This window comes from Pseudonaja textilis, chromosome 1 (assembly GCF_049901715.1).
Source record: "Pseudonaja textilis isolate UNSWEBS1 chromosome 1, rPseTex1.2, whole genome shotgun sequence".
Taxonomy (NCBI): Eukaryota; Metazoa; Chordata; class Lepidosauria; order Squamata; family Elapidae; genus Pseudonaja; species Pseudonaja textilis.
The window spans coordinates 49,707,356-49,716,378 of NC_141990.1; the positions used below are offsets into that span (position 1 = coordinate 49,707,356).

Genomic DNA, 9,023 nt, shown 5'->3' on the forward strand with positions numbered 1-9,023 from the left:
TCTGGGCTTTGCATCTTCATTGCAGGGTATGGGGAAGCCCCCTATAGGCATTCACATAATTGGAAAGCCATCAGAAAAAAAGAGTTACTTTCATGCTGCTGATATGTTCTAACTTCTTTATATCTAATGAATGGTTAAAAGAGGCTCTCTGTCCGGAAGAATATATCGTGCTTCCTTCATTAGGAGTAATGAAAGATCTTATTCAAGAAGAACTGTGGGAGAAGCCTGCTGCAAGGCTGCTTGAAGTGTTTCCAATCTAAATGATATTGAAAGCATCTGGCCTGGGTGATCTTGCGAACTTGCTGAAATTCTAGGTTGGATAACTTCAAAAAAAAGCTGTGTACAGCCCCAAAGCTCTTTGGCTTGGAAGACACTGGAGGAGAAGGCTGAGAGAAATCTTCTTTTGCAGACTTGCCTGAAGCTGACCACTCATTTCAGCAATCTCTGTTCAGAAATACAAATCAATTCACCTGCAGGGCCCGGATTACTTTACTGAAATAAATCAGTAGCATTCTGCACAGGCCTAGAAATTATTAAATTGTTCTAAAATAAGCTATGCTTCTAACCCTTGGAGTAGAAATTATATATTTTTTCCAATCACATTATTTCCATGCTAAGAAAGGTTTATTTGACAATTTCTGCCATCTAATGAGTGAAAGAAAAAGACATTCTGGTAGATAGTCACTGGTTGATGAAGAATCTGCATGGCTATTCAAGTCTTCATTTCCAGATTGTCTGGTATTCATTTAGTTAGACTGAATTAAATGGCTATTTATAATATATATTATAATAAAAATTCTTTGTCCACTGGATTATGCAATCTTTAACATATTCTTTATTCCAAATTCAATTTCAACTTACAATTTATAAATCTTAGCAATAACATGTTCATCATTGGCAGACAGTGCACACTTGCTACAACTTGAGATGGAGTCAAGCTGTGAATTGTTCAGCTGCCAATGGAAAATCCATAAAATAAACAATGATGGGGGGGCGGGTTGCAGGGAAGGTGGGTAACCCATAATCACATTTTTAAATTGCCTCTTAAAGTTCCTATGTACCAATTCTGATTAGAGTCATGATATACTTCTCCATAGCTGCACATTGTCTCTCTTGGTACCATTTGTATAATATTGAGTTTGATGTTTCTATGAAATATAAGATCCAATCATACATTTTGGAAGTCCTCCAATGTTTTTGTTTTGCTTCTTTGAAAGTTGGTTGTGTGGTGGAGTGGAAGAACTGATGTTGGGGATGAACACTTTATTCAACTGAACAGATACTTCTACCAGAAAGCAGAGGGAACATTCTCCAAAGTTGGCAGCCCTAGAAGAGAATACTTTAGAAAATGTGTGAATTTGTTTTTAGAAAATACAGCAGTCATGGTACTGCTTTGTAGGAGGGATGTTGAGTTGCATTGATTGTTGCATTTTGCTATCTATCTTCTCATAGTAGCTTTCTAAGACAGCAACATTTTTAAAAGTATTTCTCTTATTTGAGAAGAGGAAAGAACACCACAGATGGCAGACACTTCAGCATTTGGGACTAGGATCCAAAGTACTTTAAAAGATCCATGGATCAATTGAAAGTACTATTTTTGATGTTGGAGGTTAGAAGAGAACAAAAGAAAGCAGGGAGCATCAGCCACATTGTACATTTAGATTGTACAATGTAAACAAGGACTGCATTGCTCCACAGCAGGATAGAAATGGCCAGTGGGAGCAACAAATGCTATGCTGGCTCAAATACAAGGGATGTCACTTTAAATCAGCTGTGAGAAAGACCTCTTAGCTATAGTAAGTTGTATTACATTTTTTCATGGATCCATTTATGTATTATTCAGAGCTGAGCATAATAAAATGTATTTTGTGCTTCAAGCATCTTATCCAGTCCACTTGCATTTTGAGCATATTTAATGTGTGTGTGTGTGTGTGTGTGTGTGTGTGTGTGTGTAATTATGTATTCATATCATTTTCGTATTTTCTCTCTAATCATTTGGAAGAGAGAATGACAGGGAGGGGGAGATTATTTAGAGATTTTGCTCCTAATGACATGGAAAACAAGGTTTAGTGTACATATTTCAAAAGTAACAAGAAAGATATTTTAAATGTTTTTATCTCATCCAAATTCATAATTACTGAAACATTCTGAGTAGTGCATTAAGTAAAAGGATCCTGAAATGTATATGGCTAGCATAGAAAATATATAACATCATTTTGATTGTCTCTTGGTCTAAGTCTTCCTATTACACCATAGTAGTTGTCAGTTCATGCTGAGCACAATGTTCCAGAAGGTATCCAATGTGCAGTAATATATTTTCCTGAATAATTCTATCAGATGCACAGGATCCAGTATCTGATGCCTGCAAGGGGTTTTGGTGAATAAGAAGTTTTCCCAGGGAGCTAATTTGGTATTTACAGGTTCAAGAATAGAAAATAAGTCTTGAACAGTGTCTTGCATAAATGTTGATAACCCATGGGATTCAAAAGTGAATGAGATCACCTTTAGAGCCCAGACCCAACCCTTTTAGTAGATCCCTATAAGAAGCAACCAGCTCTGGGTTTATGTCCTTCAATGCTTATTTTTTCCCCAATAGAAGGAAGAACAGCATCTCATAGATAACTGTATGGGATTCTTCAGAGAGCATGTGAATGAAATAGTTCTCTTCCACTCAAGAACAGCAGGAGATTGTCTATCAGCACCATTAATGTTTTCTGTCCCACATTCTGGCTCTGGTTCATATTATGCTGGGTTTAGAACACTGGCGTCATCCACAGAAAAGTATGTAAGTGGCCTTTGGCTAACTTCTCTCTACTGCATGCTATTCTGTGCTGTAATCAGCCAGTATCTATGGGCTTCCCTCTGTTTGTTGATGTGATTCTTTGATCAATAAATACTGGGATAAGATGCTGGTCTCTTAATTCGAGGATGAGCTTGATAGAAGAGTTGTTGCAAATGTGGAAGATTCTTCATTTTCCCATGAGAAAATTGGCGGGAATGAGGGGTGACAGGATACATTTATATGTGAATGTGTGTGTATTTTTTTATATTTATACATATTTATTTATTTCATTTGTTTCATTTACCAAATCCTGATCACTGTACAGAATTTCTTATAATCCCATAAAATTTTACTAATTTCTCTTTCTATTTATGACCTTAATGATGTAGATACATATTGTTTAAATGTACATTTTATCACTCATTTATTTTTCCCAAAACAACTTGGGCCCACCCACAATTATCAATATATAAAGGACTAAAGAATTAAATAAAATTGCTTAGGATTGCACAAAAGACCCTTTGTGATATTTTATAAAAGCATTTGAAAATCTTTGCTTCTTCATTTGAAAGCTGCTGAGCTGGATAATTTGTCAGAAAATGCATAATCTGGGAATGTTAAACTTTTTTTATGATTCAAATTAATATTACCAGAACCCACTCATGTTTAAACTGAGCTACAGAAAATAATATTTTTTTTTTACCAATAACTGCTTTTGAAACATATTTGTGTGCCAAGAATTTCAGAATACTTAGATATCTGTCAAAAATAGACAGTGGCATAAATCTTCTCTCATTGTGTTTATAAGTATGGATGACATGCCAGAGCATTCTTCAGAATTAGAAATATAAGTTGATAAGTCATGTGCAGATAATAAGAACAGGGATTATATGCTGTAAATAATTTTTTCTACTATCTCATTTGCAATTGTTGGGTAATATTTTTCTGGAGATTTTATCCTTTATTCAGAATGTGGGGGTGGAGGAGGTAATCCAGAGTTAAATGTAATTCATTACCTGTGAATTTGTTCTTTCTGTCTTGAATGACAGTTGTGAAACCAATGAAGAGCATGAGAAAGGCTTGTTCCAAAGCAATTTGCAGTACAGTTTTAGGATTTGCAAATTACGTGTGTGTGGTATGTGTGCGTGTGCCTGTGTATATATTTGTGTATTTGAATGTGTGCCTGTGAATGGCTGGCTCAGGAATTCTGGGAGTTGAAGTCCACAGGTAATAAATTTGCCATAGTTGCCCATCCCTGATTAAGAACATAAGATTAGCATTATTGGATCAGGCCAAGCCCCGTTTTGGTCCAGTATTCTGCTTCTCACAGGGGCTAACTGGAAGGTTCTAAATTGCTTGAGGCTGAGATATACTCTTCTCAACCTAATGTTGCACTGTGGTTGATATTTGGAGGCATGTTGTCCCCTACCCAGAGTTAATACTGAGTCTTCAAGATTAATAGGTCTTGATAGACTTGTCCACATCGCCACATCTTGTGTTAAGGAATTCCATATGTTAATTATGTGCTGTATGCACAAGTGCTTTGTTTTGTCTGTTTTAAATCTCATTCCAATCAACTTTATTGGATGACCTCTGGTCCTAACATTGTGAGAGAGGAAGAAACATGCTATCATGATTTTATGCACCTCAATCATGTGCCCACTCCAGTCACTATTTTTCCAAATTAAGCATCCCAAATTGCTTGCCTCTACTGTTTCTGTATTTTTGCAGCTCTATAATATGGTTTTAAAAATATGGCAACTAAAATTATTCACAGAGTTTTGGATACAGATATACCATAGACTTGTATATACAGTGATGGGTCTTGCAATGTTTGCAGTTTCATTTTTCTTCTCATACCTGATTATCACTAGTATGCTATTTTCTTTCATTTTGACTGACATATATATTGAGTCAGCACCTTTATTTAGTTACCCTTTGTGATCCCAAGCTCAAAACCCATCACTGTATATATGAAGTTGGAGAAGGGATTATGATAGTGTGAATCACTTTATATTTATTTAAATTTAACTGCATTTGGTTGACTTTTCACACAGTTTAAAGAGATTCTTCTGGAGTTCTTCACAGTCACTTTTGGTTTTGACCACAATCACTTTTGGCTTTTAATGAAATGAGAACTGCCAGATGTACAAGCTGGATTCAGAAGGGGCAAAGGAATTACATTGGTAACATCTGATGGATAATTGAAAAGACCAAGGAATTTTAAAAATTTCTATAATCTTTATTGATTATAGTATGACTTTTGACTGTGCAGACCACAACTAATTGTGAATACTCCTTAAAACAGGAATGTGCTAGTTGACTTCATCTACATATTGGAGATATTGGTTTAAGGCCAAGAAACAATAGTTAGAATAGCATTTAGAATTAAGAAAATAATGTTTCAAGATTGTGTACTGTTACGTTACCTATTTAAATCAAAATGCATCCAAAGCATATCATGAGGATTAGGGGACTGAAGAAATAAGAATTAAATAGGAATTAAAATTGCTGGACGTAACATAAAAAAACTCAGATGCCCATGATGATAGTGAAGTGTACATACTTCTTCACACTAATTGTGTCTACAGATAATCACCCAGCAACCTTCTTTAAGTGACCTGCCTCCTCCTGGTGAAGGAGGAAATTGAAGTCCACCTGAAGGAATGTGCTGAGGAATTTGTGGATTTTCTGGAAGACAAAATCATTTGATTCCATTCCCAGTTAGATGCCATTGTGATTGCTGGTCCAATAGAAGCCCGTGAGGCAGGCTCCGGGAACAGTTTGACCCTGTTGCTCCCAAGGAAGTGGACAGGATCCTAGGGAGTATATATACAAGCACCTATGTTTTAGACCCATGTCCCTCCTGGCTTGTCAAAGCTCCCCTGGAGGTGGGTGGACTCTGGCAGTGATTAATGCTTCCCTACAGAAGGGGGCACTGCCCTAGCACTTTAAGGAGGCTGTGGTCCACCCTCTTCTTAAGAAGCCTTTGCTGGACTCTACCCAGTTGGACAATTTTCTACCTGTCTCCAATCTGCCCTTTTTGGAAAAGGTTGTTGAGAAGGTGGTTGTGTGGCAGTTCCAGAGATTTCTGGATGAAACAAATTATCTCAAACCCTACCAGTCAGGATTCAGGCCTGGTTTTGGACAGAAATGGCATTGGTCACACTCTTGGATGGGGGTAGGTAGTTCAGCCATCCTTGCTCTACTTGACCTCTTGGTGGCTTTCAATACCATCGACCATCGTATTCTCCTGGAATGGCTTCGGGAGATGGGAGTGGGAGACCTTGCGCTATTCTGGTTCACTTCCTTCCTCTGCAGATGCTCTCAGTCAGGGCTGATAGGAGGGGGGAGCTCCAGCCCTCAGCCACTGCTTTATGGGGTTCCACAGGGCTTGGTGCTCTCTCCACTCCTGTTCAACAATTATATGAAGCCACTGGGTGAGATCATCTGCCACCATGGACTGAGGTATCGCCAATATGCTGATGGTATTCAGCTGTATGTCTCAGCCCATGGTGAGTTAAGTGATGCCGTGTCCTCCCTCTCGCAGTGCTTGGAGGCTGAGAGGGTTGGATGGGGAGCAATGGGTTGAAACTAAACCCTGGCAAGACTGATTGGCTCTGGGTTTGGAGTTCGTTGGCTAAGGGAGAATTGGCATCTTTGGTCCTGGATGGGGTGGCACTACCACAAACAGTGTGCATAATCTGGGGGTTCTCCTGGACTCACTATTTCTGCTTGAAGAGCAGGTGACGGTCGTGGTCAGAAAGGCCTTTGTGCAACTGCGGGTTGTGTGCCAGTTATGCCTGTTCCTGGATCAACAATACCTACTCACAGTCACTCATGCCTTAATCCCTTCCTGTCTTGACTATTGTAACATGCCCTACATGAGGATGTCCTTGAAGAGCATCTGGAGGCTCGAGTTGGTTCAAAATGCCGCAGCCTGCATGATTTTGTGCAGACCCCAGTATGCATATGTATCACCTCTCCTGCAGGAGCTGCATTGGCTGCCGATTTGCTTCCAGGTGCAATTCAACGTGCTGGTTGTCACCTTTAAAGCCCTTTATGGCTTGGGACCAGGCTATCTAAGGGACCATCTCTTGCTGGTCACATCTACCTGGCCCACCAGAACAGGGAGGTAGAGAATGTTGTGGGATCTGTTCTTGAGGGAGGTTCACTGGTGGTCCCAGAAGAAGGGCCTTCTCCATGGTGGCTCCCTCCCGCTAGAACATCATTCCCCCAGATATTTGACTGGCCTCCCCCACTCTGATTCTCTTCTGGAAGGCGTTGAAAACCTGGTTCTGCCAGCAGGCCTGGGGAACCCAAAGCAGGATAGAGTCCATTAAATGGCTTGTGTCATCTGCTGTCGCTGGGGAGGGAAGGTGTGGCGGGGTGATTTAACTATATTAATTTATTTGATTTTATGAGTTTTATTGTTTTAAATTGTGGTTTTATATGTTGTAAGCCGTCTTGAGTTGCCATGGCAAATAGGCGAACAATACAAATCTAATAAATAAATAAAAATAAATAAATTTAACTGCATTTGGTTGACTTTTCACACAGTACCACCAGCATACTCTCAAAATAAGGGCAAACCCTTTTAGGTTTATGTAGCCATCTCTGACTGTCTTAGTATCACCATCAGAATAAATGGATTGCATCACATATATTCACCAGTCAGAAGAGCATGAGGATCATGTGAAAAAATAAGGAATTCCTCCTCCACTCTCCAATATCCTTTGGAGGGAAGTTGAACATTGCCATTCTGTCCATTCTTCTAATGGTGCAGAAGCAAATCTCTAAAATTACGAGACTTCCTGAAAATAAGGAAGAAATCTATTTATGATTTCCCTGGTTTGGGAATTTGCTTCTATCAGTAGGTAAGCATAAGCAAATACACCCTGGGAAATAGGGACAGTTTGATTTCAATTCAGAGATATTCAGCTTTGCACTTCAACTTGTACTTAGTTATTTCTTAAAATATTGTAACAATAAGCCAAAGGAAGAAAGCTGTCCACAACTTTTGAAGTTGCTGAGGTTCAGTAATACTGATCTAGGTGGCTTGGAATAAAGCCAGAAATTAGGGCAGGGAGTACACTAGCCCTTGGCTGACAACTATGGTCAAGAAACAGAATGGGCTGGTCCAGCAATTGTTGAAATTTAATATCACCAAGGGTATGTATTTATTTTTTTGCCTTTCTCATGCTTTGGCAGTGAGAAATGCACAAAAATGGCAGCAATAAGCTGTAAAACATAGCAATTTTGTGTTTCTTAAAAAAAAAAACCTTTTACTTCTCTCCCAATGGGAAAAAGAGTTACGTTCAAGAATATGATGTATGATGCAAACCCACTGCCTTTGCATAATCATCCCATCATCTATAGCCTATGGCACTTCCCCAAATACCTTCAGTTACCAAAAAAAAGTGACCACCCTTGTTTCTGTTCCTCCTTTGGAGCATTCGGCACATCTGGAACTCCTCCTGATGCCAAACTTTTCAGACTAAAAGTCCTCAAAAATGTTGATGGCTGTAAGAGAGATTAATGCCAGATCTGATATGACTGGATAAGCACTGGATGGAAGGAAAATGGATAACACTCCTTTGCTGCTAGAATTGAAACATATAGATTTAATGCTGATAGTTATGATATTTAATGCTTATTTGTTGTTGTTGTTTTTATATTTTTAAAATCACTTAAGGGATTAAGGGAACATGAAAAATTAAAAAGCAGTAGGCATCTATGAATAACATTTATTAATAATTATTATTATTGCCCCCCAAGAAAAACTTAATAATTCATAAAAATCATAATGAAAAAGGTAAATAAATGAAAGTAGAGTTTTAAATCAAAGTAACAAAATATGTCCTCATTTCTGTAATCTTCAAGTGGCCAGCAAAAATAAGTACACACTACTGATGATATTAAAGCTTAACACTATAAGAGTTTTATTTGGAAGGGTGGGAAACACAGAAGATTTTTCAGAATGCTTTCATAACTTTTTTTTAAAAAAAATAAACAGTTGGTTTAAATTTTCAACTCGCCTTGATTTCAAAGGGACAACTTCAAAACATATGCAAAAAATAAAAACCTAAATAAAACTCAATAAATTATTTCATTGCTTTGGTATTGGATTTCAAAGGGAGAGAAGAGAACACACAAGAATATTAGAGTGGACTATATTGGATCTTTGGGAATTGCTGTCAGATATTGATGAAAACAGCAAGACTGCAGAAGATCAGATAAA

At 38.1% G+C, this 9,023-nt stretch overlaps 1 pseudogene; it reads left to right on the plus strand.

Moving 5' to 3' along the window:
- Positions 1–5,935: 5,935 nt before the first annotated feature.
- LOC148127607 (uncharacterized) lies at positions 5,936–6,921 on the plus strand (annotated as a pseudogene).
- Positions 6,922–9,023: the final 2,102 nt, after the last annotated feature.